This window comes from Aegilops tauschii, chromosome 5 (genome assembly GCF_002575655.3).
Source record: "Aegilops tauschii subsp. strangulata cultivar AL8/78 chromosome 5, Aet v6.0, whole genome shotgun sequence".
NCBI lineage: Eukaryota > Viridiplantae > Streptophyta > Magnoliopsida > Poales > Poaceae > Aegilops > Aegilops tauschii.
In genome coordinates, this window is record NC_053039.3 from 200307757 (window position 1) to 200329115 (window position 21359).

Here is a 21359-nt window from a genome sequence, read left to right on the forward strand (position 1 = left end):
CGGTCGACGGCACCGGCGGGATTCCGGCCAACTCCTGCCACCATTTGGGATGACGCGACCACCGGAGAACTCAGGAGGCTGCCGCGCATCGGTTCCTGGGTCGCACGAACATCGAGGAGGGCGGGAGATGGGATGGCCACCAGAACAGAGAGCAATCATGGTGGCGCTGGACGTTGGGGACGGCGGCTTCAGTCACTTCGGCGACGAGGTGAGAGGCTAGGGAGGATCACCGGCGTGTGGGTAAGTGGATGGAGAGGTCAGGGCGTGGAATGGAGGCTCGGTTGCCTCGAATTTGGGACGGGGCCAGAGGCGGCCATGGCGGTAATGGTCAGCGAAGAGAGCTCTTGGAGCTTGTGTAAGTGGATGGGGAGGGCCAGAGGAGAGTGGTGAGGAGAGGAGGGGCTCGAGGGCCTTTTTATAGGCGGGACATGGCGCCCGTGACCAAGTGCCGCCGCGGGAATCCGGCCGGAGCTCTAGTGCTCAAACTTTGGTTGGTGGCAGCTAGCTCGACTCTGCGACGCTGCCGACCTGACGAGGAGGCAGAGGAGGCTCACGGGGCAACACAACGCCAAGAGGCACGGGGAGGAAGCGGCCGAGACGAAGATAGAGCCAAAGGGCCACTGTGCTCTCGTGGGCACTCGGCGGCTAGCTCCGGCGAGGAGGCTTCGAGATGGGGCTGAGGGTCGAGGGCGACGGGAGCGAGCAGGGGAGTCAGGTCGGCACCAGCGGACGTGAGGAAACCGTCGAGGCAGAGCTGCCCGAAGCTCAGAACGCGTCGGATGCCGCCAGAGCGTGTGAAGCGCCATGCCAAGGAGGCAGTCACCACGGGCCCTGATGAGGACATGACTACCTTGGATACGACCAAAAATATTGCATACATGCATATTTGTCAGGTGATTTCTAGTGCAAACTATTCAATAATCTCTTTATGTTATCCAGAACAAAAATACTTCACACACTTTTGTGTTTTGTCTAATTGCAGGTGTATGGGACATTTGTACAATCCACATATGAAGATAGGGGAAAAGGAGAAGTTTAGGTTCTATTCAAAAAGTCCTCTCACGTCATTTTTGGGCCAAGAGAAGATAGAGTCCAAGTCTCTCACGTTCTGGATTCAGATTCGGACTGCACAGACATACCTGACTCAAAACGCCAACAATTTTTTTCATACGGACTCCGAATTGGGTGATTCTTTTTTTGTTGGAAAGTAGATTTCGTCCTCTTTCCAACCCAATCGGATTCACCTTTAAATTCGTCCGGAGCATTGAGATATGGACGAAACAATCTGACGCTGCAGCAGAATCCGAGTCAAACAACAAGTCCAAAGGTGTTGCATCACCTCCACTTGGGCCCATGAGCCTTGTACGACCTAGGGTTAGTTTTAGGCTGCCTTGGGACGTCCTCCGACCTCCTTGGCCGTCACCCCTTGTTCCTATATAAGTAGATCCATCTAGTAGCTTTTTGCTTGAGATTTGTTTAGTTAAAAGTTAGCCATTGCAACTTCGTGTACTTCGTTTGTGTCCAACGACCAGACCAAGACCGCTTACGGATCACCACCATTATCAATACTTAATATATTCGCAATATTCAGATTGCTTTATCATATTCTTGCTCGTTCTTCGACTGCTTGTAGGAATAGACCTTCGTGGTCAGGCTGATCGTGCTTCCGGCATCGTCAGTAACCTCAGGAGATTGGTTTAGCGATTGCTAAGGCGCGACGTCCTCGCACGTTCGTAGTCGGATCGCCAAAGTCGACTCCACCAAATCGATAGTTATCATCTCATCGAAAGATCGGGACACCCTCGCCTCTATTAAGTGCTATCAGTTTTTAGGTTGCTCGGTGAGAATTTCCAGTTTCCCCTAGATTAGATTTATTTTCTTACCTATTGTCCAAGAAAAAGCCACAAAAAGTTAGATCTATTCATCCTTTTATCTAAGCCAGTCTGAGCCTTTGCAATTTTCTTTTCATTGTTTGCATTATTGAATTATCGGTTGCATCGTCGTGTCGAGTTGCTGGTCTTAGGGTCTTGTTCGTTTAGAGTTTCGAGTTCTGTTCACATTAGTCACGTCGCCGCTGCATCGTTATCCCTTCTGCTGTCCACCACACCATCCATCAATTTCCACCACTGATAGAGGCAAAGGTGTCCCGTCTTTCGATGAGATGATGGATATCGCTTTGGTGGAAGTCGACTTTGACGATCCGACTACGAACGTGCGATGACGTCGCGCCTTAGCAATCGCTAAACCAACTCCGAGAGGTTATTGACCACGTCGGAGCACGATCAACCTGACCACGAGGGTCTGTTTCCTGCGAGCAAACGAAGAACAAGCAAGAAACTTAGATTGCAATCTGGATATTGCGAATATAAGATGAAAGCATTATTGATCAAGGTGGGGTTCTGTGACGCCTTTGTCTGGTCGTTGAACACAAACGAAGTACGCGAAGTTGGAGCTATGGCGAACTTTTAATCTAAACAAAACCCAAAGTCTAAACAACGCCCTAAGGGCTGTATATATGAAGGAGGAGGGGAGGAATTTCGTGGCCCTTGGGGAAGGGGTCCGAAACCAACCCTATCTCTTGTTTCCCCACACATACGGACTCTAAAAACAGCCTATACTCAAGTATTTCGAAATTACATCGGCCTGGCCCAATAATTAGGTGGCAGCACCTAGAATAGCCTCTGGACGAAAGTTATGAAGTAGCATCTTGTATATTTCATCCAAGGCTTCATGCACGCATTATGGTGGCTTCGACGTCCTGAAATCATCACTTGTAACCCCGTTCTTGTTCCCCATGCGCATGCCATCAACTCCATGCTTGTTCTTGCTCCGATGTTCATCTTTCTCCAAGCTAGGCCCTTCATTTGTAAGCAAAACAAATGTATCCAATTTAGGCACCATCATATTCTCATGAACATTAGAATCATTACCAAGAAACGAAAGTACCTGGTAATTTAATTGGCGTGCGCGAGCTCTAGTAATTGGTCCAGTATGTATAGCAGCAGGGACTGTGGGTGTAACAATGGTATTGATGTCCTCATCATCCTCCCCTTCTTGAAATGAAGTCGTCCTCCACGGAAGCTCATCTTCCTCACCCAAATAAGGCTTCAAATCTGCAATGTTAAAAGTGGGACTAACCCCAAAATCTGCAGGCAGCTCAAGTTTATATGCATTATCATTTATTTTCTCTAACACCTTAAAAGGACCATCAGCACGTGGCATTAGCTTTGATTTGCGCAAATCAGGAAATCTATCCTTACGCAAATGTAACCAAACAAGATCTCCAGGTGCAAACACAACATGTTTTCTACCCTTATCTGCAGCAAGTTTATATTTACCATTCATACGCTCAATGTTTTCCTTAGTTAACTCATGCATTTTTAAGATCAATTCAGCACGTTGTTTAGCATCAAAATTAACCTTCTCCGAAGATGGAAGAGGCAACAAATCAATAGGTGCACGAGGTAGGAAACCATACACAATTTCAAAAGGGCACATCTTAGTAGTAGAATGCAATGAACGATTATAAGCAAACTCAATATGAGGCAAGCATTCTTCCCACATTTTCTTATTATTCTTCAAAACAGCCCTAAGAATAGTAGACATTGTTCTATTGACTACTTCAGTTTGTCCATCAGTTTGGGGGTGACAAGTAGTACTAAAAAGCAGTTTAGTCCCCAACTTAGCCCATAAACATATCCAAAAGTGGCTAAGAAATTTAGTATCACGATCTGAAACAATAGTATTTGGCACACCATGCAAGCGAATAATTTCACGGAAGAACAAATCAGCAACATTAACAGCATCATCGCTTTTATGACATGGTATAAAGTGTGCCATTTTTGAGAATCTATCCACGACAACAAATATGCTATCCCTCCCCTTCTTTGTTCGAGGTAAACCTAAAACAAAGTCCATAGATATATCCTCCCAAGGAACACTAGGTACAGGCAAAGGCATATATAAACCATGAGGATTGAGTCGTGACTTAGCTTTTTGACATGTAGTGCAGCGAGCAACAAAACGCTCAACATCCCGTCTCATTTTTGGCCAAAAGAAATGTGTAGCAAGTACGTCCTCTGTCTTCTTCACGCCAAAGTGTCCCATTTATCCTCCTCCATGCGCCTCCTGCAACAACAAAAGACGAAGAGAGCTAGCTGGAATGCATAGCTTGTTAGCACGGAACACAAATCCATCATTAACGACAAACTTGTTCCAGGTTCTTTCCTCTTTACAATTCTGCAAAACATCTTTAAAATCAGCATCATGCACATATTGATCTTTGATGGTCTCCAAACCAAATATTTTGAAGTCAAGTTGTGAAAGCATAGTATAACGACGACACAATGCATCAGCAATAACATTTTCTTTACCCTTCTTGTGTTTAATGACATAAGGGAAAGTTTCAATGAATTCAACCCATTTAGCATGTCTACGATTCAGTTTAGCTTGACTTTTAATATGTTTCAAAGATTCATGATCAGAATGTATAACAAATTCTTTGGGCCATAAATAATGTTGCCATGTTTCTAAAGTCCGAACAAGAGCATATAGTTCTTTATCATAAGTAGAATAATTCACACTAGGCCCACTCAATTTTTCAGAAAAGTATGCAACAGGTTTACCATCTTGTAATAACACACCTCCTAATCCAATTCCACTAGCATCACATTCAAGCTCAAAAGTCTTATTAAAATCAGGAAGTTGGAGTAAAGGAGCATGTGTCAACTTATCTTTCAATACCGTAAAGGCTTCTTCCTGTGCGGTACCCCAAACAAAAGGCACATCCTTCTTTGTAAGCTCGTTGAGAGGTGCAGCAATGGTGCTGAAATCTCTCACAAAACGCCTATAGAAACCAGCGAGGCCAAGGAAACTCCTCACTTGTGTGACCGTTTTGGGCTGCGGCCAACTCTCAATAGCTTCAATCTTGGCTTTGTCAACTTTAATTCCCTGTGGAGTAACAACATAGCCAAGAAAAGATACTCGGTCGGTGCAAAAGGTGCACTTCCCAAGGTTACCAAACAAACGTGCATCACGTAGGGCAATAAAAACAGCACGTAAATGTTCCAAATGTTCTTCCAAAGATTTGCTATAAATCAGTATATCATCAAAATAGACTACCACAAATCGTCCAATAAAAGCACGTAAAACTTTGTTCATTAGTCTCATGAAAGTACTAGGTGCATTAGTTAACCCAAAAGGCATGACTAACCACTCATATAAACCAAACTTAGTTTTAAATGTTGTTTTCCATTCATCTCCCAGTTTCATACGAATTTGATGGTATCCACTACGCAAATCAACTTTGGAAAATATTGTAGAGCCACTCAATTCATCAAGCATATCATGTAGCCTAGGAATAGGATGACGATAACGAATAGTAATGTTATTAATGCCTCTACAATCAACACACATACGCGATGTACCATCCTTTTTAGGCACAAGTCTAATAGGAACAGCACAAGGACTAAGAGATTCGCGTATATAACCTTTGTCGAGCAGCTCCTGTACTTGACGCATAATCTCCTTCGTCTCCTCTGGATTGGTACGGTATGGTGCATGGTTGGGTAGCGATGCACCGGGAATTAAGTCAATTTGATGCTCAATCCCTCGAATTGGTGGTAATCCCGGTGGCACATCTTGTGGAAAGACGTCAGCGAACTCCTGCAAAATGTTAGTGACAGCAGGGGGCAAAGAGGAAGGCACGTCCTCGAATGAAAATAATGCCTCTTTGCACACAAAAGTGGCAAACAGATTTGCTAAAATCTAGCTCATCAATATCAGATTTTGTGGCAAGTAAACATGCACTTTTCAATTCAATTTCAGAAACAACACTAGATGGTTTATTATTAGGTTTCATTTGTTGCTCAAATTCTTTTGCCACAATCTGATTTTCACTCTTATTTTTCTCCTGTTTTGCTTTATTAGCTCTATTAATGTCATCTTTCAAAATGGAATCAGGAGTCACAGGAAGCAAAGTAATATTTTTATCCTTATGAACAAGAGTATACTGATTATTTCTGCCATGGTGTACAGAATTTTTATCAAATTGCCATGGTCTACCAAGTAATAAGGAACATGCTTGCATGGGTACCACATCACAATCAACATAATCAGCATATGTAGAGATACTAAAATGCACACGAACAGTACGTGTTACCTTAACCTTGCCGCTGTTGTTGAACCATTGGATGTAGTAAGGATGTGGATGTGGTCTTGTGGTGAGAGATAGCTTCTCCACCATCTCCATGCTAGCCAAGTTGTTACAGCTCCCTCCATCTATGATGACGCGAACAGAACGTTCCTTCACAACTCCCTTTGTATGGAACAAATTATGCCTCTGATTTTGCTCTGCTTGTGTGACCTGCACACTCAAAACACGTTGAGCAACTAAACATTCATACCTGTCAGCGTCTTCAGGAGCCATGTATTGCGTCTCATTTTCAGAATCATCTCCACCATGTTCTTCACGTGTAATAAGAGCCAAAGTCTCCTCATCATAGTCACTAGCGGACTCATACCCACCATCCTCAGTAGCAATCATTACACGCTGAGATTTGCATTCTCGCGCATAATGTCCTCTTCCCTTACAACGACGACAAATAATATCACTTGTGTGCCCTGTTGATGCCATGGAAGAAGAAGAGCTCTGTGCAGGCCCGGCAGGTGCGCTCTTGGCAGATAGTGGTGGTTGTGCCTGCTTTCTTGTATCACGGCTGGAGGTGGAACCTGATGGAGGTGCTGGTGCAGTGGAAGTAGAAGATGCACGTGGTGTCCATGATGAAGGTCGACCTGCAGAAAAGTTAGTTCGCGCCAATGCTTGTCGATCCTGCACTTCACGTTCAGCTTTACAAGCAAGATGGAATAAACGAGTGATATTAGTATACTCCTTATACTCTAGAATGGTCTGAATCTCTCTATTTAAATCACCCATAAAACTTGCAAGCATAGCTTCATTCTCCTCAACAATACCACGTCTAATCATGCCAGTTTGTAATTCCTGATAATATTCTTCTACAGAATTTTTCCCTTGTCGTAAATGCTGCAGTTTTTGAAGCAATTCACGTTGATAATATGGTGGAACCCAACGAGTACGCATAGCAGTTTTCAAAACAGCCCAAGTAGCTGGCATAGGATATAATCTACAATGTTCAGACCACCATACACATGCAAAACTAGTGAAAGCACAAACAGCAGCAGCAACCCGTCTCTCCTCGGGATATTGTAAACATGTAAAACGTTGTTCAGTTTCTAACTCCCAAGTAAGATATACATCAGGAATGTATCTACCCACAAACGGTGGAATATTCAATTTCAGTTTAGGAACATGGTCATGATCTCATACCTGAGGTGGTGGTGCAGGCCTACCGTTGCGAATATATACCTGAGGTCGACCTACCGGTGGTGGTGCTGGTGGCTGCACGTAGTTCTGATTTTGATCAACCTCATCCTCATAATCGCCCGCATAATCGTCATCCTCCTCAGCCGCCGCAGTAGTAGGAGCCAAAGAAGCATCAACAGTAGGTGCAGCGGCTCCTGAATTTTGACCAGTCTCAATTGGAACGCGCTGTGCTCGTCCCACTCGATTTGGAAGGCGGCGTTGGAGATGTGGTTGTTGTTGTTGTAGAGGTGCGACAGGTGCAGCCGGTAGTGGATGGGGAAGACGCTTGAGCAATTCATTAAACTTGTTATCCAGCTTTGTCTAGAACGACTTCTCCACTGCAGCTAACTTCTCCATAGCCTCTTCAAATCTATTTAGTACATCTCCCACCTGGCCACTCATCATTTGCTGAAATTTATCATGCAACTCCTTGTTCGTCATGTTCTCCCAATCAGTCTCATCGGCTTGTGATCCTGCCATGGTTAGCAGCAATAGAAACACAAAAGAATATGATCCTACAGACTACTAGGAAGTGGTGGTGATGGTGTAGTGTCACAACAAATCCTTCAAGCGAATCTCAAATTCTTACCAGCTCTTACCCAGCAGCAGGTGGTGATCGGCAACCGTTGTAGTCAAAACTCTCAAAGCTTGGATAGAGCGATTACCAGGGAGAGTCAAACACACGACGTAGATGTATGTGGAGCTGGGAAGGCTTATAATATGGTAGCAAAAAGGGTCAGCAATAATCAATTCAGATATGCAAAGTTGAATAAACGCTCAACGACGGTATTGTGCTGGTCCTAGGCTAGACCGTGCTAGAGACGCGAGCCTAGAACACTAACAAAATCACGGCGCTGCACGTAAACAAGGGAGGAGCACACTCTGAATTTTTTTTCTCTTTTTTTTCACTTTTTTTGCACTTTTTTCCCTCTTTTTTTTGCTCCGCAATAAATTTTTTTCGAAAAAGTCTACAAATGGTGTAAAAACTGCCTAGCCAGAATTTTCCAGACTTAGTTTTTTTTTGAAATTGGAACTATTTTTCTACTGCGGGTAACACAGAAGTTTGGGAGTCCTTCTCTATCACGGCTCGGAGTATGGCGTGATCTGGAAATCCAAAACAGTGTAAAAAAATACTGGACTTGGACTAGGACTGGTGGCGGAGATGAATCTGGTGGAACTCGGACTGGTGGCGGAGATGAATCTGGTGGAACTCGGACTGGTGGCGGATATATGTTGCAGGTGTACTCGGATTGGCGGTGAATATGTGGTGGTAGTATATGGCAGCGGCGATGAAGTTGGTGCGGTGGTGGTATATGGCAGCAGCGATGATGATGATGCGGTGGTGATATATGGCAGCGGCGACGTGACAACCTGTGAACAGAACTCGAAACTCTAAAGGACTAGACGCTAAGACCAGCAACTTGACACGATGATGCAACCGCAAATTCAACAAAGCAAACACAGAAAAGATTATGCAAAGACTCAGATTGGTTCGGATAGGATGAACTAACCCTAATTTTTTTTGGCTTTTTCGTGGACTATAGGTATGAAGTACAGACTCGATCTAAACTACGAAAAACTGTAAAATCTCACCGAGCAACCTGGAAATCTGATACCACTTGATAGAGGCAAAGGTGTCCCGTCATTCGATGAGATGATGGATATCGCTTTGGTGGAAGTCGACTTTGACGATCCGACTACGAACGTGCGATGACGTCGCGCCTTAGCAATCGCTAAACCAACTCCGAGAGGTTATTGACCACGCCGGAGCACGATCAACCTGACCATGAGGGTCTGTTTCCTGCGAGCAAACGAAGAACAAGCAAGAAACTGAGATTGCAATCTGGATATTGCAAATATAAGATGAAAGCTTTATTGATCAAGGTGGGGTTCTGTGACGCCTTTGTCTGGTCGTTGAACACAAACGAAGTACGCGAAGTTGCAGCTATGGCGAACTTTTAAGCTAAACAAAACCCAAAGTCTAAACGACGCCCCAAGGGCTGTATATGGAGGAAGAGGGGGGAATTTCGTGGCCCTCGGGGAAGGGGTCCGAAACCAACCCTATCTCTTGTTTCCCCACACATACGGACTCTAAAAAAAGCCTATACTCAAGTATTTCGAAATTACATGGGCCTGGCCCAATAATAAGGTGACGCAGCACCTAAAATAGCCTCTGGACGAAAGTTATGAAGTAGCATCTTGTATATTTCGTCCAAGGCTTGATGCACGCATTATGGTGGCTTCAACGTCCTGAAATCATCACTTGTAACTCCGTTCTTGTTCCCCATGCGCATGCCATCAACTCCATGCTTGTTCTTGCTCCGATGTTCATCCTTCTCCAAGCTAGGCCCTTCATTTGTAAGCAAAACAAATGTATCCAATTTAGGCAACATCATATTCTCATGAACATTAGAATCATTACCAAGAAACAAAAGTACCTGGTAATTTAATTGGCATGCGCGAGCTCTAGTAATCGGTCCAGTGATAGAGGCAAAGGTGTCCCGCCTTTCGATGAGATGATGGATATCGCTTTGGTGGAAGTCGACTTTGACGATCCGACTACGAACGTGCGATGACGTCGCGCCTTAGCAATCGCTAAACCAACTCCGAGAGGTTATTGACCACGCCGGAGCACGATCAACCTGACCACGAGGGTCTGTTTCCTGCGAGCAAACAAAGAACAAGCAAGAAACTGAGATTGCAATCTAGATATTGCGAATATAAGATGAAAGATTTATTGATCAAGGTGGGGTTCTGTGACGCCTTTGTCTGGTCGTTGAACACAAACGAAGTACGCGAAGTGCAGCTATGGCAAACTTTTAATCTAAACAAAACCCAAAGTCTAAACGACACCCTAAGGGCTGTATATATGGAGGAAGAGGGGGGGAATTTCGTGGCCCTTGGGGTAGGGGTCCGAAACCAACCCTATCTCTTGTTTCCCCGCACATACGGACTCTAAAAACAGCCTATACTCAAGTATTTTGAAATTACATGGGCCTGGCCCAATAATAAGGTGACGCGGCACCTAGAATAGCCTCTGGACGAAAGTTATGAAGTAGCATCTTGTATATTTCGTCCAAGGCTTCATGCACGCATTATGGTGGCTTCAAAGTCCTGAAATCGTCACTTGAAACTCTGTTCTTATCTCCCTTGCGCATGCCATCAACTCCATGCTTGTTCTTGCTCCGATGTTCATCCTTCTCCAAGCTAGGCCCTTCATTTGTAAGCAAAACAAATGTATCCAATTTAGGCTGCATCATATTCTCATGAACATTAGAATCATTACCAAGAAACGAAAGTACCTGGTAATTTAATTGGCGTGCGCGAGCTCTAGTAATCGGTCCAGTATGTATAGTAGCAAGGGTTGTGGGTGTAACAATGGTATTGATGTCCTCATCATTGACCTTCTTCCTTGATCATAGCAAATTCTGACGTTCTTTTGGATGATAACATATTTCGAGCATCATTCATTACTGAGCCGAACATTGCACAAGATCCATACCTTTGGCTGAAAATATACTGTGGATTTTGGTACCTGACTTGTCTTCATGCTGACTGAATTATTACTGTTGTGCGGATTGAGTACTGATGTAGACTCAATGCTGATAATCAATCCAAGACACCATTGGTATTCTGAGCAGATATTAATACTATAATGCAGCTGACTGGGTAGACCATAATGTTTAGCTGAGCTTCTTCCAATTATTTGAAATCCTTATTGCTTCTTCGAGTCTAGTGTTGGTTGATGAGAAACTTCCATAAGGGGAAATAAGGTAACACCGAGGGCCCAAAAAGAAAGAAGCAACTCAACGAAACAAAAGCACACAACAATCAATCCACACACAAACAAGGTCACATATTACTGCTAGTCACACAATATGCATGCCTACTTAACCAGACAAATCTAGCGGGAACTCCGGGATTATGATCTAACATACTGTGACGGTGTGCACGAAGACGAATCAATGTGTGGAAGAATTGGTGTAAGCATCGCTACACCAAGTGTTGGCTTAGCCAGGTAGCACCCTGGACTACACTGGTACGCATCAGTGCTATACAAACGGTTTTTAACCCCTTTCCGCGACGGCATTTGGGACCGTCGCCAAGTGAGTGTGGGCGATAGGGTGTCCTTCCCACACGACCCAGAAACCGCCGGGGATATGGAGCAATGATCGAGAGGCCTTCCAAAATGTAATCGTGTGTGATGCATCACACACTAAATTCATTCACACGTGTGGTATCGGTGATTAAACATTTCTAATGACGAAGTGAAACCATACGGTATGTCGTAATGAACCATTTGGGAAACAGTATGTAAGGCACACAGGCGAACATATGAACTGTTTGCGATTAGTGCCCCATCGCACACGAGTTTTCTGCGTAACCCGTCTGCAATGCAAGACTCCATCGCACACGTTTCCCAACAATTACCATCTGCGATAATGTTCTATCACAAACAGTTCAGGAGCCCCTTCGCACACGTACAAGTGTTGCAGACCGTTTGTGATTTGTTGGGTATCACCGATGATTGCCGCAAGAGTGACGTGTGCTTTTCGTTTGGGATCCCACACGTTTCCTGAAAAAATTACGACTGTGATTGTATTTTACATTGGGCACGGTTTACTCTGAGTTCTCGTGTGCGATAACGCGATGTCACAAATGGTTCCAGAGGTCCCACGCACACGTAGTAGCGCTAGAAATCGTTTGCGATCTGCTGTGCATCACCGACGGTTCCTGATGTAGGGTGGAACCCTATACGGCCAATCTTTCACGAAAGGAGCGGGTCCCGTGAAGAACACGAAGAACACGAGGAGAAATCACGAGGGGAAACACGAGAGTATAACTCAAACCAACAAGATTAGGTCACACATATGCTAGATCTGAGTACACACAGAGATCACATGGTCCAAATCCAACAAGAGATGATACATAGGGTAACCGGTTCTTCTCCGTGAGGAGGTCTTGAGGTCTTCCCGTTAGGGGTTTGAATCCAAGTGGATCTTCTCCGAAGAGGCGTCGGTCCTTCGCGATGGAGTAGATCCGGATGGATGAGAGAGGCTCTATCTCACATATGAGCTATCACAACGCTAACCCTAGAAAGAGGGAGGAGGAGGAGTATATATAGTCTAGGTGGGCGAAGGGGTACATGTTTGGATGTCTGGGCCTTCAGGAGGAGCCGGATGTCCGGGCTGGGGGCCGGATGTCCGGGCTGGCGTGGTCGGCCTTGGTGCTCTCTGGATAGAGGGTGCTGGACTTCCGGGCTTCAGGCGGAATGTCCGGGCTGCAGCCGGATGTCCGGGGCCTATATGTACTTGGCGGCTGGGCGGCTGCTGCAGATGATGCTCCAGGGGCCAGATGTCCGGGGTCACGGCCGGATGTCCGGTTCCTGGGAGATGTTCTTGACTCCTTACGTTGGTTCTCTTCGTCCATGAACTTGGGGACTTGTCCGTCTTCACGTGCATCTTCGGAAGGGTCCTCTTGGTACCTAATCATGCACAACATCTCAGACTTAGGTAGTAGCCATGTCTCGAGTGGATCAGATGTGATATCACTAAGGAAGGAGGTCACCTCGGTCTCGAGAGCTCTAGCTCGTGCTCATGTCATAGGTCCTCTTGGCACTTGGTGAGACGATGGTAGGTCCATGGGGATGACCATAGGATGCTTCGCACCAGTTCCGCTACGATTGACGTATTGATGAGGACATCAATACCATTGTTACACCCACAGCCCCTGCTGCTATACATACTGGACCAATTACTAGAGCTCGCGCACGCCAATTAAATTACCAGGTACTTTCGTTTCTTGGTAATGATTCTAATGTTCATGAGAATATGATGCTGCCTAAATTGGATACATTTGTTTTGCTTACAAATGAAGGGCCTAGCATTGAGAAGGATGAACATTGGAGCAAGAACAAGCATGGAGATGATGGCATGCGCATGGGGAACAAGAACGGAGTTACAAGTGATGATTTCAGGACGTTGAAGCCACCATAATGCGTGCATGAAGCCTTGGACGAAATATACAAGATGCTACTTCATAAATTTCGTCCAGAGGCTATTCTAGGTGCTGCGTCACCTTATTATTGGGCCAGGCCCATGTAATTTCGAAATACTTGAGTATAGGCTGTTTTTAGAGTCCGTATGTGTGGGGAAACAAGAGATAGGGTTGGTTTCGGACCCCTTCCCCAAGGGCCATGAAATTCCCCCCTCTTCCTCCATATATACAGCCCTTAGGGCATCGTTTAGACTTTGGGTTTTGTTTAGATTAAAAGTTCGCCATAGCTGCAACTTCACGTACTTCGTTTGTGTTCAACGACCAGACAAAGGCGTCACAGAACCCCACCTTGATCAATAAAGATTTCATCTTATATTCGCGATATCCAGATTGCAATCTCAGTTTCTTGCTTGTTCTTCGTTTGCTCGCAGGAAACAGACCCTCGTGGTCAGGTTGATCGTGCTCCGGCGTGGTCAATAACCTCTAGGAGTTGGTTTAGCGATTGCTAAGGCGCGACGTCATCGCACGTTCGTAGTCGGATCGTCAAAGTCGACTTCCACCAAAGCGATATCCATCATCTCATCGAAAGACGGGACACCTTTGCCTCTATCAAGTGGTATCAGATTTCCAGGTTGCTCGGTGAGATTTTACAGTTTTTCGTAGTTTAGATCGAGTTTGTTCTTCATACCTATAGTCCACGAAAAAGCCAAAAAAAAAAGGGTTAGTTCATCCTATCCGAACCAAGCTGAGCCTTTGCATAATCTTTTCTGTGTTTGCTTTGTTGAATTTGCGGTTGCATCGTCGTGTCAAGTTGCTGGTCTTAGCGTCTAGTCCTTTAGAGTTTCGAGTTCTGTTCACAGGTTGTCACGTCGCCGCTGCCATATATCACCACCGCATCATCATCATCGCTGCTGCCATTTACCACCACCGCACCAACTTCATCGCCGCTGCCATATACCACCACCACATATTCACCGCCAATCCGAGTTCATATACGCCACCACATATCCGCCGCCATCACGCTAATCCGAGTACACCTACAACATATATCCGCCACCAGTCCGAGTTCCACCAGATTCATCTCCGCCACTAGTCCGAGTTCCACCAGATTCATCTCCGCCACCAGTCCTAGTCCAAGTCCAGTATTTTGTTACTCTGTTTTGGATTTCCAGATCGCGCCATACTCCGAGTCGTGACAGAGAAGGACTCCCAAACTTCTGTGTTACCCGCCGTAGAAAAATAGTTCCAGTTTCAAAAAAAAACTAAGTCTGGAAAATTTTGGCTAGGCAGTTTTTAGACCATTTGTAGACTTTTTCAAAAAAAAATTGTTGCGGAGCAAAAAAAAGAGAGGAAAAAAAGTGCGAAAAAAAGAGGAAAAAAATTCAGAGTGTGCTCTTCCCTTGTTTACGTGCAGCGCCGTGATTTTGTTAGTGTTCTAGGCTCGCGTCTCTAGCACGGTCTAGCCTAGGACCAGCACAGTACCGTCATTGAGCGTTTATTCAACTTTGCATATCTGAATTGATTATTGCTGATCCTTTTTGCTACCATATTATAAGCCTTCCCAGCTCCACATACATCTACGTCGTGCGTTTGACTCTCCCTGGTAATCGCTCTATCCAAGCTTTGAGAGTTTTGACAACAACGGTTGCCGATCACCACCTGCTTCTGGGTAAGAACTGGTAAGAATTTGAGATTCGCTTGAAGGATTTGTGACACACCACCATCACCACCACTTCCTAGTAGTCTGTAGGATCATATTCTTTTGTGTTTCTATTGCTGCTAACCATGGCAGGATCACAAGCCGATGAGACTGATTGGGAGAACATGACGAACAAGGGGTTGCATGATAAATTTCAGCAAATGATGAGTGGCCAGGTGGGAGATGTGCTAAACAGATTTGAAGAGGCTATGGAGAAGATAGATGCCGTGGAGAAGTCGTTTGAGACAAAGCTGGATAACAGGTTTAATGAATTGCTCAAGCGTCTTCCCCAACCACCACCGGCTGCACCTGTCGCACCTCTACAACAACAACAACCACATCTCCAACGCCGCCTTCCAAATCAAGTGGGACGAGCACAGCGCGTTCCAATTGAGACTGCTCAAAATTCAGGTGCCGCTGCACCTACTGTTGATGCTTCTTTGGTTCCTGCTACTGCGGCGGCTGAGGAGGATGACGATTATGCGGGCGATTATGAGGATGAGGTTGATCAAAATCAGAACTACGTGCAGCCACCAGCACCACCTCCAGCAGGTCGACCTCAGGTATATATTCGCAACGGTAGGCCTGCACCACCACCTCAGGTACGAGATCATGACAATGTTCCTAAACTGAAATTGAATATTCCACTTTTTGAGGGTAGATACATTCCTGATGTATATCTTACTTGGGAGTTAGAAACTGAACAACGTTTTACATGTTTACAATATCCCGAGGAGAGACGGGTTGCTGCTGCTGTTTGTGCTTTCACTAGTTTTGCATGTGTATGGTGGTCTGAACATTGTAGATTATATCCTATTCCAGCTACTTGGGCTGCTTTGAAAACTGCTATGCGTACTCGTTGGGTTCCACCATATTATCAACGTGAATTGCTTCAAAAACTGCAGCGTTTACGACAAGGGAAAAATTCTGTAGAAGAATATTATCAGGAATTACAAACTGGCATGATTAGACGTGGTATTGTTGAGGAGAATGAAGCTATGCTTGCAAGTTTTATGGGTGGTTTAAATAGAGAGATTCAGACCATTCTAGAGTATAAGGAGTATACTAATATCACTCGTTTATTCCATCTTGCTTGTAAAGCTGAACGTGAAGTGCAGGATCGACAAGCATTGGCGCGAACTAACTTTTCTGCAGGTCGACCTTCATCATGGACACCGCGTGCATCTTCTACTTCCACTGCACCAGCACCTCCATCAGGTTCCACCTCCAGCCGTGATACAAGAAAGCAGGCACAACCACCACTATCTGCCAAGAGCGCACCTGCCGGGCCTGCACAGAGCTCTTCTTCTTCCATGGCATCAACAGGGCACACAAGTGATATTATTTGTCGTCGTTGGAAGGGAAGAGGACATTATGCGCGAGAATGCAAATCTCAGCGTGTAATGATTGCTACTTAGGATGGTGGGTATGAGTCCGCTAGTGACTATGATGAGGAGACTTTGGCTCTTATTACACGTGAAGAACATGGTGGAGATGATTCTGAAAATGAGACGCAATACATGGCTCCTGAAGACGCTGACAGGTATGAATGTTTAGTTGCTCAACGTGTTTTGAGTGTGCAGGTCACACAAGCAGAGCAAAATCAGAGGCATAATTTGTTCCATACAAAGGGAGTTGTGAAGGAACGTTCTGTTCGCGTCATCATAGATGGAGGGAGCTGTAACAACTTGGCTAGCATGGAGATGGTGGAGAAACTATCTCTCACCACAAGACCACATCCACATCCTTACTACATCCAATGGTTCAACAACAGCGGCAAGGTTAAGGTAACACGTACTGTTCGTGTGCATTTTAGTATCTCTACATATGCTGATTATGTTGATTGTGATGTGGTACCCATGCAAGCATGTTCCTCATTACTTGGTAGACCATGGCAATTTGATAAAAAAATTGTACACCATGGTAGAAACAATCAGTATACTCTTCTTCATAAGGATAAAAATATTACTTTGCTTCCTATGACTCCTGATTCCATTTTGAAAGATGACATTAATAGAGCTAATAAAGCAAAACAGGAGAAAAATAAGAGTGAAAATCAGATTTTGGCAAAAGAATTTGAGCAACAAATGAAACCTAATAATAAACCATCTAGTGTTGTTTCTGAAATTAAATTGAAAAGTGCATGTTTACTTGCCACAAAATCTGATATTTATGAGCTAGATTTCAGCAAATCTGTTTGCTATGCTTTTGTGTGCAAAGAGGCATTATTTTCATTCGAGGACGTGCCTTCCTCTTTGCCCCCTGCTGTCACTAACATTTTGCAGGAGTTCGCTGACGTCTTTCCACAAGACGTGGCACCGGGATTACCACCTATTCGAGGGATTGAGCATCAAATTGACTTAATTCCCGGTGCATCGCTACCCAACCGTGCACCATACCGTACCAATCCAGAGGAGACGAAGGAGATTATGCGTCAAGTACAGGAGCTGCTCGACAAAGGTTATATACGCGAATCTCTTAGTCCTTGTGCTGTTCCTATTATACTAGTGCCTAAAAAGGATGGCACGTCGCGTATGTGTGTTGATTGTAGAGGCATTAATAATATTACTATTCGTTATCGTCATCCTATTCCTAGGCTAGATGATATGCTTGATGAATTGAGTGGCGCTACAATATTCTCCAAAGTTGATTTGCGTAGTGGATACCATCAAATTCGTATGAAATTGGGAGTTGAATGGAAAACTGCATTTAAAACTAAGTTTGGTTTATATGAGTGGTTAGTCATGCCTTTTGGGTTAACTAATGCACCTAGTACTTTCATGAGACTAATGAACGAAGTTTTACGTGCTTTCATTGGACGATTTGTGGTAGTCTATTTTGACGATATACTGATTTATAGCAAATCTTTGGAAGAACATTTGGAACATTTACGTGTTGTTTTTATTGCTCTACGTGATGCACGTTTGTTTGGTAACCTTGGGAAGTGCACCTTTTGCACCGACCGAGTATCTTTTCTTGGCTATGTTGTTACTCCACAGGGAATTGAAGTTGATAAAGCCAAGATTGAAGCTATTGAGAGTTGGCCGCAGCCCAAAACGGTCACACAAGTGCGGAGTTTTCTTGGACTCGCTGGTTTCTATATGCGTTTTGTGAGAGATTTTAGCACCATTGCTGCACCTCTCAACGAGCTTACAAAGAAGGATGTGCCTTTTGTTTGGGGTACCGCACAGGAAGAAGCCTTCACGGTATTGCAAGATAAGTTGACACATGCTCCTTTACTCCAACTTCCTGATTTTAATAAGACTTTTGAGCTTGAATGTGATGCTAGTGGAATTGGATTAGGAGGTGTGTTATTACAAGATGGTAAACCTGTTGCATACTTTTCTGAAAAATTCAGTGGGCCTAGTCTAAATTATTGTACTTATGATAAAGAACTATATGCTCTTGTTCGGACTTTAGAAACATGGCAACATTATTTATGGCCCAAAGAATTTGTTATACATTCTGATCATGAATCTTTGAAACATATTAAATGTCAAGCTAAACTGAATCGTAGACATGCTAAATGGGTTGAATTCATTGAAACTTTCCCTTATGTCATTAAACACAAGAAGGGTAAAGAAAATGTTATTGCTGATGCATTGTCTCGTCGCTATACTATGCTTTCACAACTTGACTTCAAAATATTTGGTTTGGAAACCATCAAAGATCAATATGTGCATGATGCGGATTTTAAAGATGTTTTGCAGAATTGTAAAGAAGGAAGAACCTGGAACAAGTTTGTCGTTCATGATGGATTTGTGTTCCGTGCTAACAAGCTATGCATTCCAGCTAGCTCTCTTCGTCTTTTGTTGTTGCAGGAGGCGCATGGAGGAGGATTAATGGGACACTTTGGCGTGAAGAAGACGGAGGACGTACTTGCTACACATTTCTTTTGGCCAAAGATGAGATGGGATGTTGAGCGTTTTGTTGCTCGCTACACAACATGTCAAAAAGCTAAGTCACGAATCAATCCTCATGGTTTATATATGCCTTTGCCTGTACCTAGTGTTCCTTGGGAGGTTATATCTATGGACTTTGTTTTAGGTTCACCTCGAACAAAGAAGGGGAGGGATAGCATATTTGTTGTCGTGGATAGATTCTCAAAAATGGCACACTTTATACCATGTCATAAAAGCGATGATGCTGTTAATGTTGCTGATTTGTTCTTCCGTGAAATTATTCGTTTGCATGGTGTGCCAAATCCTATTGTTTCAGATCGTGATACTAAATTTCTTAGCCACTTTTGGAGATGTTTATGGGCTAAGTTGGGGACTAAATTGCTTTTTAGTACTACTTGTCACCCCCAAACTGATGGACAAATTGAAGTAGTCAATAGAACATTGTCTACTATGCTTAGGGCTGTTTTGAAGAATAATAAGAAAATGTGGGAAGAATGCTTGCCTCATATTGAGTTTGCTTATAATCATTCATTGCATTCTACTACTAAGATGTGCCCTTTTGAAATTGTGTATGGTTTCCTACCTCGTGCACCTATTGATTTGTTGCCTCTTCCATCTTCGGAGAAGGTTAATTTTGATGCTAAACAACGTGCTGAATTGATCTTTAAAATGCATGAGTTAACTAAGGAAAACATTGAGCGTATGAATGGTAAATATAAACTTGCTGGAGATAAGGGTAGAAAACATGTTGTGTTTGCACCTGGAGATCTTGTTTGGTTACATTTGCGTAAGGATAGATTTCCTGATTTGCGCAAATCAAAGCTAATGCCACGTGCTGATGGTCCTTTTAAGGTGTTAGAGAAAATAAATGATAATGCATATAAACTTGAGCTGCCTGCAGATTTTCGGATTAGTCCCACTTTTAACATTGCAGATTTTAAGCCATATTTGGGTGAGGGAAATGAGCTTCCGTCGAGGACGACTTCATTTCAAGAAGGGGAGGATGATGAGGACATCAATACCATTGTTACACCCACAGCCCCTGCTGCTATACATACTGGACCAATTACTAGAGCTCGCGCACGCCAATTAAATTACCAGGTACTTTCGTTTCTTGGTAATGATTCTAATGTTCATGAGAATATGATGCTACCTAAATTGGATACATTTGTTTTGCTTACAAATGAAGGGCCTAGCTTTGAGAAGGATGAACATTGGAGCAAGAACAAGCATGGAGATGATGGCATGCGCATGGGGGACAAGAACGGAGTTACAAGTGATGATTTCAGGACGTTGAAGCCACCATAATGCGTGCATGAAGCCTTGGACGAAATAGACAAGATACTACTTCATACCTTTCGACCAGAAGCTATTCTAGGTGCTGCGTCACCTTATTATTGGGCCAGGCCCATGTAATTTCGAAATACTTGAGTATAGGCTATTTTTAGAGTCCGTATGTGTGGGGAAACAAGAGATAGGGTTGGTTTCGGACCCCTTCCCCAAGGGCCACGAAATTCCCCCCCTTCCTCCATATATACAGCCCTTAGGGCGTCGTTTAGACTTTGGGTTTTGTTGAGATTAAAAGTTCGCCATGCTGCAACTTCGCGTACTTCGTTTGTGTTCAACGACCAGACAAAGGCGTCACAGAACCCCACCTTGATCAATAAAGCTTTCATGTTATATTCGCAATATCTAGATTGCAATCTCAGTTTCTTGCTTGTTCTTCGTTTGCTCGCAGGAAACAGACCCTCGTGGTCAGGTTGATCGTGCTCCGGCGTGGTCAATAACCTCTCGGAGTTGGTTTAGCGATTGCTAAGGCGCGACGTCCTCGCATGTTCGTAGTCGGGTCGTCAAAGTCGACTTCCATCAAAGCGATATCCATCATCTCATCGAAAGACGGGACACCTTTGCCTCTATCACGTAGACATGCTAAATGGGTTGAGTTCATTGAAACTTTCCCTTATGTCATTAAACACAAGAAGGGTAAAGAAAATGTTATTGGTGATGCATTGTCTCGTCGCTATACTATGCTGTCACAACTTGACTTCAAAATATTTGGTTTGGAGACCATCAAAAATAAATATGTGCAAGATGCTGATTTTAAAGATGTTTTGCAGAATTGTAAAGAAGGAAGAACCTGTAACAAGTTTGTCGTTAGTGATGGATTTGTGTTCCGTGCTAACAAGCTATGCATTCCAGCTAGCTCTCTTCGTCTTTTGTTGTTGCAGGAGGCGCATGGAGGAGGATTAATGGGACACTTTGGCGTGAAGAAGACGGAGGACGTACTTACTACACATTTCTTTTGGCCAAAGATGAGACGGGATGTTGAGCGTTTTGTTGCTCGCTGCACTACATGTCAAAAAGCTAAGTCACGACTCAA